At 50.4% G+C, this 20,849-nt stretch overlaps 1 long non-coding RNA gene across 1 annotated transcript in view; it reads right to left on the reverse strand.

Moving 5' to 3' along the window:
• Nucleotides 1-10,219: 10,219 nt before the first annotated feature.
• The window catches only part of LOC144144908 (uncharacterized), a 31,990-nt gene continuing 21,360 nt past the window's right edge, over nucleotides 10,220-20,849 (reverse strand). Inside the window, exon 3 of the long non-coding RNA XR_013317372.1 lies at nucleotides 10,220-10,425. This is a non-coding gene — a long non-coding RNA (uncharacterized LOC144144908). The remainder of the gene's footprint in view (nucleotides 10,426-20,849) is intronic.

Raw genomic sequence — 20,849 nt, forward strand, 5'->3', positions numbered from 1 at the left:
CGGTTGGTTGTGCGCATGCTCCGGGTTTGGTCGCCCTACACGTGTTCGTTGCGGCTCACTGTTCATTGCACACGCGCGCACGGGCACATGACGCACTGACGCCACTATCGGTGTTTGACGGGCACGCACCGCAGTTTAATAACCCTACGCGGGCGCACGTAGAGGCTGCGTCCGTACAACTTATAACTCAAAATGGACTCAAAACTCAAAGTGAACTCGGAACTCAAATGGACTCAAAACTCGAAAGGAACTCAAAACTCAGAATGGACTCAGAACTCACTCGCTCTCAGGCGTACTCGAACTCAGTCAGACTCTAACTCTCTCGTGCTCAGACCCACCATACCGCACTAGCCTCGCGCTCACTCAAACTCAAACTCATGCGTTAGTTTGAGTCACAATGAGTGAGTGACTTGACTCATGAGTGATTCCCCCGACCTCTCGTTACGGTACACATGGGAATGTTTTAATTCGACATAGCTTAATATGTACACCGAAGTGAAACAAACGAGACAAAGCTTCATAAAAAGCGCCACAACAATTAATTTCAACTGCGTTCACTCGAGATCCTGCACTGGCTACTTCTAATCTCTCTTGTGGGCCTATAAAACCCAGCAATACTTTTTTCTCACTTCCCATTTTCTCAACTACCGAAAATATATCTCTGGTTTAATTTATTCACAACATAACTACAAATAACGGAGGCAGAGATAATCAGAAGGATAACAATGAGGTGTAGTGCATTCGGCAGGCATTCTCAGATAACGAATGGCAGCTTATTATTTTCTCTGAAGAAGAAAGTGTATGACAGCTCCATCTTACCAGGCACGTAGCCAGGACTTTTTTTCGGCGGGCTGAGGGAAGGGGGGGGGGGGAGGGGGCGTGGTCGACCAACAGATGGAACGGGGAAATATGTAGGCAAGGCTTCTTGCACGTTGTTTTTCAAACGAAGCTTCAAATACCTGACTTTAACATACGATTTGTGTATGCTGAACGCTAACAGTAAAGCCCACAGTAGATGATGATGGTAATAATTATGATCACCTAAATTCCCGTTGGCCGGTCTATGGGTAGGCCACGGGTGCTTCGTTCGTCCGTAGAGCAGGCAGTTATGTGGGCACGCGCTCGTGAACGTGATCATAAGAGTGCTCCTTACTGACGCGCGGTCCCCGAAGTTCGTCAGGCGGAAGTGGAGGCCCACACTGGGTGTTTACTATCAAGATTCACGTGCTTTATATTTTCCTTTATGAGGGGCGGTAAGGCAATTGCAAACGCTGGAAAAACTATCTGCTTTTTTCAATAAACAGCCTTCTCTCTCTCCTTTAGAAAAGGGACAACTAAGTTTTCTTATCAGCTATGAAGTACAGTCGAGCAGGATTTGAACGTTATCGCCCCAGCATCGAGCGGCCGCGTGCCACTGTCCTACGGTTTGAACCATGAAAATCAACATTTCGCCCTCTTCTCTCCCTTGCTGGCTGTTCTATGTTACAAAAATGGCCCGCACGACTGACTTGCTTTCCTTTGGGTTTCAAGTTTTACATTCATTGTCATCAAGCACACACTTGGTTGCCTTTTATATACGCCGATGAAAACGAGATTTTCATGGAAGATTTGCTAAAGCTGGTGCAATATCCACTTTTGAAATCAGCGGCCAAGCGCCCGGGCTGCGCGTGAGAACCCGCCACTCTGTCTGGGGGCTCAGCACTGTTGACTCTACGCCGCAGCCGTCACCAATTTGTCACGGCGCGCACGGGAAACGTATTGTCTGGCCCACCGAATACCACAGGGATAATCCCCCACTGAGACAGCAGACGGCGCCGCCGGATTCCGAGAATCGTCGATGTGACGCGCGGAGGTGGTGGAATTACAGGCGTCGAAGCGCGCGCCCCGCAAGACACCATTGTAAACGCGCCCCGCACGGCACAGTGCACTGTCACCGCCTTTCGCTCTCACCCCGCGGGGTAGCCCGCACATCCTCCTCCGCGAGCGTGCCGTTGACCCAAAGAAGGCGGCGCTTCATTGAATATTCCATAGCACGCTAAGTGACAGCTGTCTACGTGAATTTGGGCACTCCCTTACGCGTGTACGAACGCTACAGGGGCGTTCCCGATACAGTGTGATCTCCAGGCATTATAAGGGCGAACTTGGCTGTTAGAAATCGTTCTTGTCTGAGCGCCGAGCTGGGCAGTTCCCGGCGGGACAAGGAGTCTCGACCGTTAAAGCTAGGTTGGGATTTGTGAGCCCCCTAGGTTAGAGGTTATATCAGCTTATATATCAGGTTATATCAGGTTATATCAGACAGATAGAGGTTCTGTAAGCTGACAGAATAGAACTAGCGGAGCTCTCGAAGTTATCAATAAGCGTAATACCGCTGACATACGGAAGTAAAATATGGAGAGGATCGAATACGCTGTAAAGAACGGAGGTAGCCTGAAAGCAGTGAAGAGACTTCTTGGCGTGGGGAAAAATCAAATGTATGCACTTAAGGATAACTAAGGCAATGTCACCACAAATAGGGATAAAACAGTCACAGTGTCCGAGGAGTTCTATAGGGATCTCTACAGTGGCCGGGACATCCAGGATAATGCCGAACGAGACAGTAGTTCAGAGGAGATAGATATCCCACCAGTAACGACCGAAGAAGTAAGGAAGGCTTTGAAAGAAATAAAAGGGGGCAAAGCACCTGGTGAGGATCAGATAACAGCAGACCTCTTCAAGGATGGCAGAAAAATTGCACTTGAAAAACTGGCAAACCTGTATATGTAAGGCCTAATGACCGCAATAGTACCGGAATCTTGGAAGAACGCGAACATCATCCTGATCCATAAGAAAGGCGACATGAAGCACTTAAAAATTTACAGGCCGATCAGCTTACTGCAAGTCGTCTACAAGGTACTTACCAAGGTAATCGCTAACCGAATTTCTGCAACCTTAGATTTCAGTCAACCTAAAGAACAAGCAGGGTTCCGTAAAGATTATTCAACAATGAACCATATGCACACGATCAATCAGGCGATAGAGAAGTGCGCTGAGTATACCGAACCCCTATATATAGCCTTCATAGATTATGAGAAAGCATTTGACTCGGTAGAAACCGTAGCAGTCATTCAGGCATTACGGAACCAGGGGATAGATGAGCATTATGTAAGAATACTATAGGATATCTACAATGGGTGTACAGCTACCAACATCCTCCATAGGGAGAGCAGTAAAATACCTATAAGGAAGGGTGTCAGACAAGGAGACACAATCTCTCCAATGTTATTCACAGCATGTTTGCAACAAGTATTGAGAACGATGGATTGGGAACAGGTGGAAGTAAGGGTTAATGGAGAATACCTCAGTAACCTCAGATTTGCTGATAACGTTGCCTTGCTAGGTAACTCGGGGGACGAATTGCAAAGCATGCTTTCTACACTGGGCGAACAGAGTAGAACCGTGGGCCTGAAAATTAATATGCAGAAAATAAAGTAATGATCAATAACCTAGGGACAGCACAGCGGTTTGAGATAGCTGGCGAGGCAGTGGAAGTGGTAAGCGAATGTATCTACTTTGGCCAAGTTGTGACCCCACATCCCAACCATGAGGCAGAGATAATTAGAAGGCTCAGAATGGGGTACGGTGCATACGGCAGACATTCTCAGATAATGAATAGCAGCCAACCATTGTCGAAGAACAAGAAAGTGTATGACAGCTGCATCTTACCAGTACTCACCTACGGGGCAGCAACCTGGAGGCTTACTAAGAGGGTTCAACTTAAATTGAGAACGACTCTGCGGGCAATGGAGCGGAAAATGATAGGTGTAACATTAAGGCACAAGAAGAGAGCGGAGTGGGTCAGGGAGAAAACTGGTGTTAAAGACATATTAGTAGAAATTAAGAAAAAAATGGACGTGGGCAGGGCATGTAATGCGAAGGCAAGAAACCGCTGGTCATTAAGGGTAACAGAGTGGATCCCTAGAGTAGGCAAGCGTTGCAGGGGGCGGCAGAAAGTTAGATGGGCAGATGAGATCAAGAAGTTTGCGGGGATAAGTTGGTCACAGTTGGCACAGGACCGAGGGAATTGGAGAATAATGGCAGAGGCCTTTGCCCTGTAGTGGGCGTAGATAGGCTGGTGATGAGGCTAGAGGTTAAGATCGCGCCGGAGGTTTAGGGTACAGAACCGTACCGGGCAACTAGACGGATGTTGCGGCGAGACGGAGTCTCGGCCGTTGTTTCTCGAGCGGTTTGGGTACTCTCCGAGAATAGGCGACTTAGACGAAGTTCAGGAGCTCGAGTGATTTGTGCGCACTCGGAGCTAGCATCTAGGTGAAGTTTGAAGTTCTTCGTTTTTCTACTTATGTACCCAGTTTTTTTACTGTAAATAGGTGTATATAAACACTTCGTTTTATTTAATCAACCTCAACGCCTCGAGTTCGTCAATTCGACCGCCGTCTCCAATAACTTCAACACCATCGCCCTGCCAGCCTCCTGCCAAATCAACCGGAGCCGGGGCGATTGGGTTCCTGATCGACACCGGACTTCGGGGAAACGAACCACAGCCATCTTTAGTGCTGGTGTTCTGTCTTCTTGATTTGAAAGAGTAGCTTTCCCGCGTTAATCTTCGAATCACAGTGGACTGTACGTGCGGCACATTCGTATATTATGGCGGTGAAGCTGGCAAACGTGCGGCTTCGTCCTTAATTAAGCGCCTTTTTATTATTTTTGTGCTAGTAACGTGAATAGTAGACTTACGCTTAGCGGAACACTTTTTTCAACTGATGTTGAACGTTGAGCTTGTCGCGCGTTTCTTGAATCTCATGCTATTTTTATCCTTTAAATCGAACAGACATGGCTTCAGTGAAATTCCAGGTAAGCAAATACAGGATGCTGATTCTAACCAAGACGGAAATCAATCAAACACAGGAATATTGCCAAAAGAGAAAGCTCCGCAATAAAAAGAATTCCACACTTTTGTTGATGTGGAGGAAATACAAGACGGGCAGAGCAATGCTTTCATACTGCAGGCATTATGGAACTGCAATTATCAATAAAATGAGATGTCGGTAGAAAAATAAACATATCAAGGATTGATAGTTGACTGAACAAAATACATGACACGCTCTGTCATGTTTTTACACTTTGTACCAGTGTAAAGACAAGGAATGACACGCTAAAGCCCAGACCACATGTATGCCTATATGAGGCTTTTCATGCGGTTGTGCCATTTCCCGTTCGTGCTGTTCCGCCAGAGAAACAGCAGGACTGCCTCGACCGGCTCGCGGCAGGTTCCCGGCTCAGCTCGGTGTATCCGCCGCGAAATGCAGCCGGGCTGTATATGTTGACATGTACTGCTTATGGAGCGGTAGCATGGATCAGACATTGACGGAGCCCTTGTTTTCAGCTTTATATGAGCAAGAATGTCCTTAAAACTGCAGGTTCTGCGCCTGTAGGCGACTCCCGGTGGCTCTTCAGGCTATTTAAACCGTACCCCAGCCTCGAACGAAACATTTCAGGGGAGCACGGGCCCGGTGTGTCGTTTCCCCCCCCCCCTGGCTACCCCCCTGCGTCTTACCCGTACTCACCTACGCGACCGAAACTGGGAGACTTACAAAAGGGGTTCAACTAAAATTGAGGATGACTCAGCGGGCAATGAAACGGGAGATGATAGGTATAATATTAAGGCACAAGAAGAGAGCGGAGTGGGTCAGGGAAGGAACGCGTGTTAAGTACATTATAGTAGAAATTAAGAAGGAGAAATTGAGTTGGCAGGCCATGTTATGCGAAGGCAAGATAACCGTTGGTCTGTCTTTCACAAAATCTTTCATCACAACCCCATTTTAAAAAAACAGCTTTTCATCAACCCCTCGTATATTTCATCACATTTGAATCATGGTTTAAAAGTTGGTGTGCCATCTAGTCGAACTAACCTTTATCATGACTTTCATAACACGAACTAGCGGGCACTGGAACCACCTTCCAGCCGCCATCGCCTCCATCACGGAAGTAAACAACGTCAATGACATCACCCATCAAGAAGGGCTTTGAATGTATTGTTTGCAAATTTTTGTTCTCAAATACCACTCCTTTCTGTAATGCCCTCGGGCCCTGAAAGTAAATAAATGAGTTGACATGAAATGAAATGAAATGAAATGAAATGAAAGGGTAACAGAGTAGATCCTTGGAGAAGGCAAGTGTGGCAGGTGTCGGCAGAGTGTGAGTGAGTGAAAAACTTTAACTGAGCTTCAAATGACGATTGGTGCGCGCAGGCACCAGATGGGGTGGTACCCTATTCGCGGGACGCATATGTGTCCAGTAATTCTTCTCCTCGAGCCACCAGCTGTTGCTGAATGGCGAGGTCAGAGCTGGACAGTAAGGTCTCCCATCGCTCGAGCGGGTTAGAATTGGGGGAAGGGAGAAGGGTGTAGGGGAGTGTCTTGCGTTTTTTGCATTTCCAATAATGTGCGCGAGAGTGCAGTCTCCCCGGCAGAACGGTCATGTGTTGTCGTGTTCTGCAGGGTACATTTTGTGCAGAAGCGTCGGGTGTGCGAGCGACCCTGCCTGTAAGCGGCGCAATATCGTCTGCTGCCGTCTGCTTAGTTGCATGTGTGGCTCCGGAAGCCTCGTTCTACTTTCTTTGTATAGGCGGACGATCTCCTTATAACTCGTGACGGGGTGCGGTTGCTCTTCCTTGGTCCGGATGGCTAGTTCTCGGGCATAGTGGTCGCCGGGGACGTTGCCTTCAACGAGCGAGTGAGCCGGGACCCACACGAGCTCGCTGAGTCGTCCCGGTGTTGTGGGATGTTTCTCGAGTATAGTTGCTGCCGCAGAGGGGGCGATCCTCTTCCGATAGCTTCCGTACGCTTTCTTGGAGTCGGTAACCACCGTGCTGACCTCCGGCATGGCTAGGGCCAGCGCTATGGCTACCTCTTCTGCCACGGTCGGGTCCGTAGTCTTCACCGACGCGCAGGTCTTCAGCTCGTCGATGTCCGTTACGGCCACCACGGCCTTTGTTCCGTGTTTTCAGAGTGAGGCGTCCAAGTACCAGACCTGAGGGTCCTCCTCCAGCTTCCGGGCCAGGGCTTTGGCCCGCGCCGTCCGCCTGCCTTCGTGCCGTTCCACTGTCAAGTTGCGCGGTAACAGATTGGTTGTGATGGAGTCACGCCATCCCTGAGGGAGTGGTGCCTCTTCCATCTGTGGTTCAGCCTGCCATCCTATCTTGTGTAGAATGGCTCTTCCGTGTTCTGTCCTGCTCAGACGAACTCTCTGGGTGGACAAGTGTGGTTCGATAAGTTCGTCCGTGGTGTTGAGGGTGCCCATGTCCATCAATCTTTTTGTTGACGATTACATTGGCAGACCCATGGCTATCTTGGTGGCTTTACGCATCGCCGTGTCCAGCGCTTCCCTCTCCGCCTTCGTTAGCCAGGGGTACGGGGCGGAGTAGGTTACGCGGGATACGACGAACGCCTGCACTAGCCGCAGGGTGTCTTCTTCTTTCAGTCCGCGGTTGCGGTTCGCAAATCTACGTATCATGCTTGCGATCTGTTCAGTCGAGTGCTTGATCTTGGTGACGGCGGCCGAGGCTTTTCTGTCTCCCCTGAGTAGCAGGGCCAGGATCTGAATCTGTTCAGTCGGTATGATTTGCGTTCCGTTGATGGTTACGGTTACGCTCGGGGGTGCTTGCTTCTTTGGCCTGCCCGGTTGGGCGATGAGCAGTTCTGACTTCTGCGGGGTGCAGCTCAGGCCGCAAGTCTTGGAGTATCCGTGGACAGTCTCCGCCGCTCTCTGCAGCACTCCTTCCATTCAGGCGTCAGAGCCCGCGCGGTTGGTCCACACCGTGATGTCATCGGCGTATAATACGTGGCTCACACCGTCTATTCGCTCGAGTAACGAGGGTAGGGGAAGGATTGCCAGGTTGAACAGCAGAGGCGACAGGACAGACCCCTGAGGGGTGCCCCTGTCCCCGAGCTCCACGGGTTCTCACTTCTCTTTGCCAATCCTGATCATTGCCGCCCTTTTGGTCAGGAAGTCTTTGATGTAGCCGAACGTACGCCGGCCGCACCCCGTCCTTCCTAGATTTTCCAGCACGGCCGCGTGCGACACGTTATCGAACGCCCCCTTTCAGATCTAGGGCCAGTATCGCTCGCAGTGCTGTTTTCGTTGCTTCCTTCACCACCAGTTCACTGAGCTGGATCATCACGTCTTGCGTGCTTAGATGTTGTGTGAAGCCGTACATCGTGGCCGGCATCTGTCCCGTCTTATCTAGATGAGCTTGCAGCCTCTTGAACACCATGCGCTCGACCACCTTTCCCACGCAGGAGATCCGCAATATCGGACGCATGTTTTCGATCTTGAGCGGTTTGCCGGGCCTCGGTATGAACTTGACTTCGGCCGCTTTGAACTTGACTTCGGTAGCCGCGACTTCTCCCAGGCCTTGTTGATGTGACCCAGCAGTTCTCTTGTCACCACATTGCTCATGTTACCGAGCAATATGTAGGTGATCGTGTTCGTACCGGGAGCACTCCTCTTGTTACCTTCGTCTACTGCGGACCAAAGCTCAGCCGTGGTGAAAGGTTCGTCGAGGTCCGGGTTCTGCTGCCCCGAATACTCGTCAGGGATCGGAAACTAGCCTTTCTCTGTTTTGAAGTACGTCCGTTCCAGGTCGTTCAGCAGGCGCTGTCCGTACCCGTTGAAGGCGTTCAGTGTCTTGATCATATTGCGATTGCCGGCCGTCTTGCTGCCCAGCGGGTCGATGAGATGTCTCAGGAGACACCACGTCTTCCGCGTCGACAGCTTGCCCTGCAGGCCATCACACACGCTGAGCCAGTTTTCACGGCATAGCTTGCTCGAGTACTTCGCTATTTCCTTATTCAACCTCGCTATTCTTTTCACTAACTTCTTATTGTGACGCTGCCGTTCCACCTTCGCGTGAGCGAGTGGCGCGCCGCCCACATGTGCGCGAGGCGGGCGTCCCCTAAGGGTGTTTGCGCAGTCGTCACAATTTCCTTAGTGAACTTGTCGAGCGTTGTCTTTTGCTCGCGGGCCCAATCGGCGTACGTTCGGTTGCTTTTTTCGTCCCGGCCTTGTTCGGTGTCCGAGTCTTCTCTTCATTTGCTTTGTCTTCGGTGTGGTTTCGCATCCTGTCCCAGTCCATTACCCTGACCTTGCCCAGTGTTGCCCGGTAACTCGGTCCTTCAATTTGAATGTAGATAAGGTAGTGGTCGGACCCGAAGTCTTGGGCCTCGCACTGCCAGGACACCGGTGCCGTTCCCCAGAGCCACGATAGGTCCGGCGTGGTGTCTCGGCAGGCGTTGTTGCCTCTCCGGGTGACCGTCCCCGGCTCGTTCAGGAGTACCATGTCTTGGTCTTCCATTACTTGCGCTAATTTTGTCCCTCCCTTGGTTTGATGCTTGTAGCCCCATTTCTGATGAGGAGCGTTAAAGTTGCCGAGTATCAGGAGCGTCCTGTTCCCGGCACTCTTTTTCGCTTCTCGCACCATCTTGTCGAAATCGTACTGTTTTTGCGAGGGTCTGCAGTACGCGCTCTAATAAACATGTTTCCGGCATTGCCAATCGTTCTCGAATGTACCTTCACCAGCGTGTGCTCGCAGCCGCTCTGGGCAGTTATATGCTGCGATGTGGCCACGTTGTTTCGTACAAGCACCGCCGTGCCGCGCTCCGTCGGGTCCGTGTAGGTCACGTACCCCGGCAGGCGCGGTTTGGCGTGCGTTTCTTGCAACGCAATCACGTCTGGTTTCTGGTGTACGCTTTCAATGTAAAGTAATAGTTCACTGTCTTTGTTGCGAATTCCTCGGCAGTTCTATTGGTACACTATCGTGGTGTCTCCCCCCTATTATTCTTTCCGTTATTGGTTCTCTTCATCTTCTTCCGCCGTTTCTAGGCGGCCACGTCTGTTCGCGACCGATGCTTTGAGTCTTTCGTTTCGCTTCTTACGTAGTGAGGCGAGCCAAAGTTAGATGGGCAGATGAGATCAAGGCGTTTGCAGGGATTAATTTGGCCGTAGGTAGCACGTACAGAACCGAGATAATTGGAGAATAATAAGGGAGACCTTGGCCCTGCAATGGGAATAGATAGGCTGGTGATGATGATCATGACAAAGAGCTGGAAATAAATGATTTATGTAGGACAAGGCGGTTAGAAATTTGAGATAGCTGATTTGCTTTATTTATGGCCTTACACAATATTTATGGCCTTACACAATGTATTTCAGAACACTCGATCGCTATCACTCATATTCGTCGCACATCTCTCATCGCTTATATGTTACCGCATCTTTTCGCTCATATTCGTCACTTCCGAGTGGGATACCAGGCCGTGCACAGACACCATCGTAGTTTTCGATGCCAAACATACTCGCTGGGACGCACTCGCAACTTCGGAGGGTATACAGCGACAATCTTGTGCATGAATAGCGGTCTTCTGGGTTACACTGTGGAAGAAAAAGGATTGCGGGGGGAATATTAACATCTCTTGTCAGTATTTTACTTAATTGAGAATTTTTGCAACTGTTGCGCACAAAATACTTTAAAGCGGTGTGTACAGCGAATATTAAAGGTCGCTTCAAACTCATCAATATGCCGGGGAAACCCCCGCTACGCGGCGAAATTAGAAGCAAACATGCATCCCCACAATTTTTTCACGAAAATTATTCCCAAGCTCGATACATGACAAAAAACACTTTTACCATGTCGGGTGCGTGTCGGCACTTTTATAGCCTCTTTTTCACGGCAACGTGGCCCAAGGCAGATTTCGGCGAAAGCAACAGGTATCAGAAATCGACGGTTCAACGAATGCTTTCGCAAGTGATTACTTGAAAAAGGCTTCAAGTTTTCAATGTAAATACTTTTGTTTTAGATTAGACTAAAAGATATACAAACAAAAATGCGAACACTCACTCGCATTTAGCTTTACTAGAGGCGTAATAGAGGCCCATATGTTTCTATTTCTGTTCATAGCGTAGGTAAATATGCTTGAAAACGGACACTGAAACGCATAGAATGCAACCAGATTGTTTGCTTCCCTACAGATATTCCGTGTGTGCTATGCACCATGGCCGGTGGTGTGTGTAGGGTCGGGTTGTCTTAATTCGGTATACGCATTCCTCAATAAAGAGAAAAGGAAAAACCACAAGGTGTCGCGGGCACCTCAACGAACTGTCAATACTAAAACGGAAAGAAAAGGCAAACGCTGCACTGTGATTTATTTACAGTAGTGTAACAGTTTGCACGGCCCGATTGATTTCTAGGCCCATTCGTAACACTTAGGGAGCCCCAGAAAAGTTTAACACATTATACTTGAGATTTTAGTGTTTTTGTTTTGTGTTTTGTGTTTTTAGTGTTTTTTAGTATGCTTAGTGGTTAGCGAATTTTAGTGTTTTTGAGTGGAATATTTAAGGCATTTACGTGATCCACGGTAGCGTTGCTCCTTTGAAAGTCAAATCGATATCCCGTCCTTATTTCCCGCCTATCCTGATTCTTTTCGACGTATTTTTAATATCTGTTGGTTTCATTTCGGTTTATTTTAACATAACCAATCGTACATATACGTTTTATAAGGATACTGTATGGGCCACGGTTACGTGTTCCCGTTGTGTGTAAATTTCTCAAGTGTTTGTTTACCCCCGATATTTTTGGCACATATTTACCATACACCAGAAACGGATTCACCTATTACTTGAAGATAGATGCTACACAAATTTGCCTAAACCATCCAATGGACGCTTCCGGAAAAGTAAATCAGAAAACTGTGTACGTATCCTGTTTAATTTTGTTTCGTTAAGAGATGTGTACAGAACTTTCCCACGAACAAACATAGTCCCATTATAGCTTGTTTCTCGATCTAACTGAAGAAACTAAAGGTTTTCAAGCATTGAGAGGTTCACGCGCTGCAAAACAAGAGAAAAATGTTTTCACGGATGACGCGCGAAACCCCACAACCGTAAGATAGAATAGCATTTATTAGCGGTGAGACAATGGTTGCCCTAAATGAGTCTTTTAAAGCTACACACGCGCACAAGCCTTCTCTTTCTCTTCTTTTTCTGATGAAGTTCACTCCTAGTGCCCCCCCCCCCCACTTGGCAAAGCGGTGGGATATGCGGGTACGGGAGTTCGTGCATGAACGTTCATAGGACGGCTTAAGCCGGACGCCGTAAACCACTTCAATCTTCGGTGCCCCGTGGGAACTCTGGCACAAGGGGAAGTGTTGATCACGATGACAGAGGTTGTAGTGACTAGCGTCGAGATATTGTTGTTGAATTCTGGATCTAGCGAGTTTCAGTGCGTTCCCCGCATGCTTGCATATTAGTTCCGCATCTTCGTGGGCAGAGTAACTCGGCAGTTGAGGCAACTTTGCCTCGAGAGAGGTAGAGAGAGAAACGTTATTTTGAGGAAGTGTATCATGGAGAATCGAAGTCCGAATGGTGGTGGCAGGTAACGGGCTGAAGGTCCGCCCCCTCCTGCACGTCTTCTCCTTGACTTAGGTTGGTGGTCCCGTGTGGCCGTAGGGTGGCGGATTGTGGCGACCTCTTCTGCCCTCTTGACCAGGCGGACCTGCAGGTCCGGGTCGGGGCTGCGAAGCGAGGCCTCCCACCTTTCCTCAGAGGGGATTTCGGAGAAAGCGTCCTGGAGGCATGCCCATGTGATTTCGGCCAGGTTGGCATTGGCGCTACATAAGGAGCACGCCGAGGTTGGATACAGGCTGGGGTGGACATGGGTCATGGTGGCCGGTTTGGGAGAGACTCCCGTCTGGAGTTGGCGCCAGGCGTGGTTTTGCTCTAATGTCAGGTATTTGTCCGCCCGAGGATAGATCCGGTGGGAGAGGAGGTAGTAGGTAGTAGTATCATGAAAACCGATCAGACGGTCCCGCGTGGACCGGGCTCGGTGGCAAGGGGTTCGGCCGAGCCCGGATACTAAATCCTCGGTCTAGATAATGGCCCGCCTCGTTTCCCTCGAGCCAAAAATGCTCGGGGGTCCAGATCAGTTGTACTGGGCATTGGGGTGGCTTCCTGAGCAAACGTTTTAGTGCTGTTGGGGATATGCGTCGAGCGGCAAAATCTTGGAGAGCAGTTACAGAATCTGTAATGATTGTTGCGGGTGGGGGGGTGAGCGAAAGAGCGAGCACAATTGCTGCCTCTCCCGCCGGTTCTCGGATGGGCGTCCCGATTGTTATAAAATCGAGAATGCTGGTGTTGGGTAGTTTTGAACGGCGATTGCAGTGGAAGCCTCCTTGTGTCTGTACTCCGCTGTATCGACGTACATGACTTGCGGATCATTTTCATACTTGTGCAGGGCGTGCGCTCGTTGTTTCCTGCACTTGGAGTGATACGGGGGGTGCATGTTACGGGGAAGCGGTTTGGATCTAATATGAGAGTAAATACTAGGGGTACTGGGGATTGGGGTGGCTTCATGAGCAAACGTTTTAGTGCTGTTGGGGATATGCGTCGAGCGGCAAAATCTTGGAGAGCAGTTACAGAATCTGTAATGATTGTTGCGGGTGGGGGGGTGAGCGAAAGAGCGAGCACAATTGCTGCCTCTCCCGCCGGTTCTCGGATGGGCGTCCCGATTGTTATAAAATCGAGAATGCTGGTGTTGGGTAGTTTTGAACGGCGATTGCGGTGGAAGCCTCCTTGTGTCTGTACTCCGCTGTATCGACGTACATGACTTGCGGATCATTTTCATACTTCTTGTGCAGGGCGTGCGCTCGTTGTTTCCTGCACTTGGAGTGATACGGGGGGTGCATGTTACGGGGAAGCGGCTTGGATCTAATATGAGAGTAAATACTAGGGGTACTGGGGATTGGGGTGGCTTCATGAGCAAACGTTTTAGTGCTGTTGGGGATATGCGTCGAGCGGCAAAATCTTGGAGAGCAGTTACAGAATCTGTAATGATTGTTGCGGGTGGGGGGGTGAGCGAAAGAGCGAGCACAATTGCTGCCTCTCCCGCCGGTTCTCGGATGGGCGTCCCGATTGTTATAAAATCGAGAATGCTGGTGTTGGGTAGTTTTGAACGGCGATTGCGGTGGAAGCCTCCTTGTGTCTGTACTCCGCTGTATCGACGTACATGACTTGCGGATCATTTTCATACTTCTTGTGCAGGGCGTGCGCTCGTTGTTTCCTGCACTTGGAGTGATACGGGGGGTGCACGTTACGGGGAAGCGGTTTGGATCTAATATGAGAGTAAATACTAGGGGTACTGGGGATTGGGGTGGCTTCATGAGCAAACGTTTTAGTGCTGTTGGGGATATGCGTCGAGCGGCAAAATCTTGGAGAGCAGTTACAGAATCTGTAATGATTGTTGCGGGTGGGGGGGTGAGCGAAAGAGCGAGCACAATTGCTGCCTCTCCCGCCGGTTCTCGGATGGGCGTCCCGATTGTTATAAAATCGAGAATGCTGGTGTTGGGTAGTTTTGAACGGCGATTGCGGTGGAAGCCTCCTTGTGTCTGTACTCCGCTGTATCGACGTACATGACTTGCGGATCATTTTCATACTTCTTGTGCAGGGCGTGCGCTCGTTGTTTCCTGCACTTGGAGTGATACGGGGGGTGCATGTTACGGGGAAGCGGTTTGGATCTAATATGAGAGTAAATACTAGGGGTACTGGGGATTGGGGTGGCTTCATGAGCAAACGTTTTAGTGCTGTTGGGGATATGCGTCGAGCGGCAAAATCTTGGAGAGCAGTTACAGAATCTGTAATGATTGTTGCGGGTGGGGGGGTGAGCGAAAGAGCGAGCGCAATTGCTGCCTCTCCCGCCGGTTCTCGGATGGGCGTCCCGATTGTTATAAAATCGAGAATGCTGGTGTTGGGTAGTTTTGAACGGCGATTGCGGTGGAAGCCTCCTTGTGTCTGTACTCCGCTGTATGAACGTACACGACTTGCGGATCATTTTCATACTTCTTGTGCAGGGCGTGCGCTCGTTGTTTCCTGCACTTGGAGTGATACGGGGGGTGCATGTTAAGGGGAAGCGGTTTGGATCTAATATGAGAGTAAATACTAGGGGTACTGGGGATTGGGGTGGCTTCATGAGCAAACGTTTTAGTGCTGTTGGGGATATGTGTCGAGCGGCAAAATCTTGGAGAGCAGTTACAGAATCTGTAATGATTGTTGCGGGTGGGGGGGTGAGCGAAAGAGCGAGCACAATTGCTGCCTCTCCCGCCGGTTCTCGGATGGGCGTCCCGATTGTTATAAAATCGAGAATGCTGGTGTTGGGTAGTTTTGAACGGCGATTGCGGTGGAAGCCTCCTTGTGTCTGTACTCCGCTGTATGGACGTACACGACTTGCGGATCATTTTCATACTTCTTGTGCAGGGCGTGCGCTCGTTGTTTCCTGCACTTGGAGTGATACGGGGGGTGCATGTTAAGGGGAAGCGGTTTGGATCTAATATTAGAGTAAATACTAGGGGTACTGGGGATTGGGGTGGCTTCATGAGCAAACGTTTTAGTGCTGTTGGGGATATGTGTCGAGCGGCAAAATCTTGGAGAGCAGTTATAGAATCTGTAATGATTGTTGCGGGTGGGGGGGTGAGCAAAAGAGCGAGCACAATTGCTGCCTCTCCCGCCGGTTCTCGGATGGGCATCCGGACTGTTATAGAATCGAGAATGCTGGTGTTGGGGTAGTTTTGAACGGCGATTGCGGTGGAAGCCTCCTTGTGTCTGTACTCCGCTGTATGGACGTACACGACTTGCGGATCATTTTCATACTTCTTGTGCAGGGCGCGCGCTCGTTGTTTCCTGCGCTCGGAGTGATACGGGGGGTGCATGGTGCGGGGAAGCGTTTTGGATTTAATATGAGAGTAAATACTAGGGGTACTGGGGATTGGGGTGGCTTCATGAGCAAACGTTTTAGTGCTGTTGGGGATATGTGTCGAGCGGCAAAATCTTGGAGAGCAGTTACAGAATCTGTAATGATTGTTGCGGGTGGGGGGGTGAGCAAAAGAGCGAGCACAATTGCTGCCTCTCCCGCCGGATCTCGGATGGGCGTCCCGATTGTTATAAAATCGAGAATGCTGGTGTTGGGTAGTTTTGAACGGCGATTGCGGTGGAAGCCTCCTTGTGTCTGTACTCCGCTGTATGGACGTACACGACTTGCGGATCATTTTCATACTTCTTGTGCAGGGCGCGCGCTCGTTGTTTCCTGCACTTGGAGTGATACGGGGGGTGTATGTTAAGGGGAAGCGGTTTGGATCTAATATTAGAGTAAATACTAGGGGTACTGGGGATTGGGGTGGCTTCATGAGCAAACGTTTTAGTGCTGTTGGGGATATGTGTCGAGCGGCAAAATCTTGGAGAGCAGTTATAGAATCTGTAATGATTGTTGCGGGTGGGGGGGTGAGCAAAAGAGCGAGCACAATTGCTGCCTCTCCCGCCGGTTCTCGGATGGGCATCCGGACTGTTATAGAATCGAGAATGCTGGTGTTGGGGTAGTTTTGAACGGCGATTGCGGTGGAAGCCTCCTTGTGTCTGTACTCCGCTGTATGGACGTACACGACTTGCGGATCATTTTCATACTTCTTGTGCAGGGCGCGCGCTCGTTGTTTCCTGCGCTCGGAGTGATACGGGGTGTGCATGGTGCGGGGAAGCGTTTTGGATTTAATATGAGAGTAAATACTAGGGGGAACTGTTTTCACGTCCTTATATAGTGTGTGATATCCTCTTCCTAGTTGGCTGAGTGTGTGTCTCCCTGTGGGTGTGGGAGCGAGGCGTTCGTATTGTCCCATTAGGTGGGCTTCAACTAGTTCGCTGGCCTTTCTGTGAAGGCCTAACCCCTGCAGTTTGGCAGTGGACGTGCCGTCTAATGAGAACATCAATTTTGTTGGCTTCAGCAGCACCATTTATTTTAAAGTATAGAATCGAGTAAAGTATTCTGCTCGAGACGAATGCTTGGATTAGGCGAACACTGTTCTGCTCGGTCAAACCTGAGTTTCTATTGCTGACCCTCTTGAGCAGACGAATGGTTTGGTTTACGTGTCGTTGTATTGTTTTATTTATTTTTAATTTTTAATTTAATTTAATTTTTAATTTTTTTAATTTTTTTATTTTTTCTAGTGGATTGTATGTGCAGCACTAGGTCTTCGACGGTCGGGACCTCTGGGATCTCTCTGTCTTCAATGTGGAAATTGCTGCTGGGGTGCATTGCTCTGTTGTGTGCGTACGTCACAAACGAAAGCAACTCGTATAACGTTCGCTGCTCTTTGTCTATGTACAGAGTGATCATATTGTTACGAGGAAGGCGCAAGGAATACTGGTGTATTAGCAGGTATTTACAGGAAAACCAGTCCGAGTGGAAAGAGTCACCAGTCCAGCAAGGTGGCCGCAATACGAGCGAGAGACCAATCCTCGTCTTCCTCTTCGTTCCCTCTCAGCGCTAGGCGCATAGCCGGTATGGCGCAGGCACATTGTCCCACGGTCTCTCAGGTGGCAACCATGAGGTTTCACCACATCATCCTCGCAACACAACCCCCTGGACGAGAAGCACCGTCCCGGTGCTAGGTAGCAGGAAGAGGTGTGGGGGCGTGGTAGGGCTTGAGTCGTGTCACATGGACGATGTCTGATTGACGGCCACTTGGTGAACCCGTTGGAAGTACTGGCGAAATCTCGTAGGTCACATCTGTTACCTGGCGCAAAACACGGTACGGACCGTTGTAGCACCACAGAAGTTTCTCAGACAGGCCCAAACGACGATTGGGTGACCACAACAAAACGAGTGCTCCAGGGGAATAGCTAATACTCCTGTGGCTGCGATCATACCGGATCTTTTGCGACGTTTGGGACGCTGAGAGTTTTGCACGAGCCACTTCGCGTGCGAGATGTGCCCGTGTGATTGCTTCATTAGCGTATTCCGTAGCAACCGGGCAAGAAGGAAGCAATGTGTCCATCGGTAATGTCGGCTCACGTCCGTAAAGAAGATAAAACGGTGAGAATCCAGTCGTGTCATGCCGGGAAGAGTTGTAGGCAAATGTTACATAAGGTAAGGCATTGTCCCAGTCTCGATGGTCAGCTGACACGTACTTCGAAAGCATGTCCGTGAGTGTTCGGTTAAGACGTTCCGTAAGACCATTTGTTTGAGGATGGTAGGCGGTCGAAATCTTATGGGCGGTAGAGCAGGAACGAAGAATGTCGCTGACAACTCGAGACAGAAAGTACCGACCTCAGTCGGTAAGAAGCTGTCGAGGGGCGCCATGCTGGAGAATGACGTCACGGAGTAGAAAATCTGCAACGTCAGTCGCACAGCTTGTCGGAAGGGCACGGGTAATGGCGAAACGCGTGGTGTAATCCGTTGCAACCGCAACCCATTTGTTGCCCGAGGTAGATTCCGGAAAAGGACCTAGTAAGTCGACGCCAACCCGATGGAACGGTTCATTGGGGACGTCTATCGGTTTTAGCAGCCCGGCTGGCGGCACAGGCGGGGTCTTGCGCCGTTGACAGGAGTCACATGCTTGGATGTAGCGGCGCACTGACTTGTACAGACCAGGCCAGTAGAAGCGCCGGCGTGTGCGGTCATAGGTGCGGGTTAAACCAAGGTGACCAGCTGTGGGAACGTCATGGAGCTGCTGTAGTACCGACAACTGCATGTGCTCGGGAACAGCAAGGAGCAAGGCGGGACCATCAGAGCGAAAGTTCCGGCGGTACAGCACGCCATCCTGGAGTAAGAAGGCGTGAAGCGACGGGTCGGAATTTGCAGACTCAATCTGTTCAATTATGCGTCGCAATGAAGGGTCGCGGCGTTGCTCCTGCCCTATGTGCAGGAAATCAGATAAGGCCATGACACACGCGTCGGAATCAAACGTGCACGTATCAGGTGGGTCGACGGGGAGGCGGGAGAGACAGTCGGCATCTTGGTGTAGACGGCCAGACTTGTACTCGACGGAGAAGGTGTATTCTTGAAGGCTTAAAGCCCAGCGGCCCAGACGTCCTGTCGGATCCTTCAACGAGGAAAGCCAGCACAGTGCATGGTGGTCCGTTACAACAGAGAAAGGTCGGCCGTAAAGGTAGGCGCGAAATTTGGCAACTGCCCACACCAAGGCGAGACACTCGCGCTCGGTGATCGAGTAATTTTGCTCGGATGTGGACAGGAGACGACTCGCATAGGCAATAACGCGCTCGCGACCATGTTGTTTTTGTGCTAGAACGGCACCTATGCCGTGGCCACTGGCGTCTGTCCGGACCTCCGTTTGTGCGGATGGGTCGAAATGCCCCAATATAGGGGATGCTGTAAGCAGAGAAACCAAGGTTGAGAATGCTTCTGCTTGATCGGGGCCCCAAGAAAAAGTCGCGTTTTTTCGGAGAAGCTCGGTGAGGGGACGGGCGATAGTGGCGAAGTCCGCTATAAAGCGGCGAAAGTATGAGCACAGGCCGACAAAGCTGCGAACATCTTTAGTCGACTGCGGCTTGGGAAAGTGCTGGACGGCGCGAACTTTCTCAGGATCAGGTCTGACTCCATTGGCGTCAACAAGGTGGCCAAGAATGGTTATTTCGCGGTGCGCAAACCGACATTTCTTCGAGTTTAACTGAAGACCCGCCCGTCGGAACACGTCAAGTACGTCGGCAAGTCGGTGAAGGTGAGTGTCGAAATCGGGGGAAAATACGACGACATCATCTAGGTAACAGAGGCATGTGGACCACTTTAAGCCATGTAATAGGGAGTCCATCATGCGTTCGAATGTGGCGGGCGCATTGCAGAGGCCGAACGGCATGACTTTGAATTGATAGAGGCCATCTGGTGTTACAAAGGCTGTCTTCTCTCGGTCAAGGTCGTCAATCGCAATCTGCCAGTATCCCGATCGGAGGTCGATGGAGGAGAAGTATTTTGCACCATGGAGGCAATCAAGGGCATCATCTATACGGGGCAGAGGGTACACGTCTTTCTTGGTAATCTTGTTTAAGTGGCGGTAATCGACACAAAAACGCCAGCTGCCATCTTTCTTCTTTACTAAGACGACGGTAGAAGCCCAAGGGCTCGAAGAAGGCTCTACTATATCTCGGCGGAGCATGGTGTCCACTTCCTCCTGGATGATTTTACGTTCAGTGTGGGACACGCGGTAAGGCCTTCGGTGAATGGGGCTGGCATCGCCGGTGTTGATGCGATGTTTCACAGCGGTTGCCTTACCGAGTGGACGGTTGTCAAGGTCAAAAATGTCTCGGTAAGAGTATAGGAGATTTAGGAGCTCACCGGCGTGTGCGGGTGGTAAGTCGGTGGAAATCATCGCAGCGTAATGGTGGTCGGGTTTTGGAGTTCGTGATTCGTCGTTCGAATGATGAAGGTTATCATCGATGGTCAGGGCGGCAACGTGGTAGTCTTCGAGAAGGGAAATCGTTGCGAGAGACATGCCCTCGGGTAGGAGCTGCGCAGAGGAGCCGAAGTTGATGAACAGTAGCTCAACGTGGTTGTCAATTATAGTGACCAGGGTGTGAGGCAGCGCCACATTCCGCGTGAGGAACACCTCAACAATGGGCGAAACCTCGTATACGCCGTCTGCAACCGGAGGGCTCGGTGTCAATGGGACATAAGCGGCAGAATGCGGTGGTAACCGGGTGTGGTCCGCGGATACGCACCGTGGCTTCTGCTGAATTTCGTCAATCGCGGCGTCGGAACAGGGTAGCTCAAGATGGAGTAGGCCTTCGGAACAGTCAATTAGGGCAGAGTGGGCGGAAAGGAAATCAAGACCGAGAATAAGGTCATATGGGCATTGGTCCAACACTGTGAATAGAACAACAGTTTGTTGGTCAGCGATGTTGACACGGGCAGCACATACTCCGGCAACCGAAGGCGTACCTCCGTCAGCAACACGCACAGCACAAGAAGGGGCAGGGGTCAGTACTTTACGAAGACGACGACGAAGGGCAGCACTCATAATACAAAT

The sequence above is a fragment of the Haemaphysalis longicornis genome, unplaced genomic scaffold (genome assembly GCF_048455015.1).
Source record: "Haemaphysalis longicornis isolate Haplotype H1 unplaced genomic scaffold, Haemaphysalis longicornis Haplotype H1 scaffold_7, whole genome shotgun sequence".
NCBI lineage: Eukaryota > Metazoa > Arthropoda > Arachnida > Ixodida > Ixodidae > Haemaphysalis > Haemaphysalis longicornis.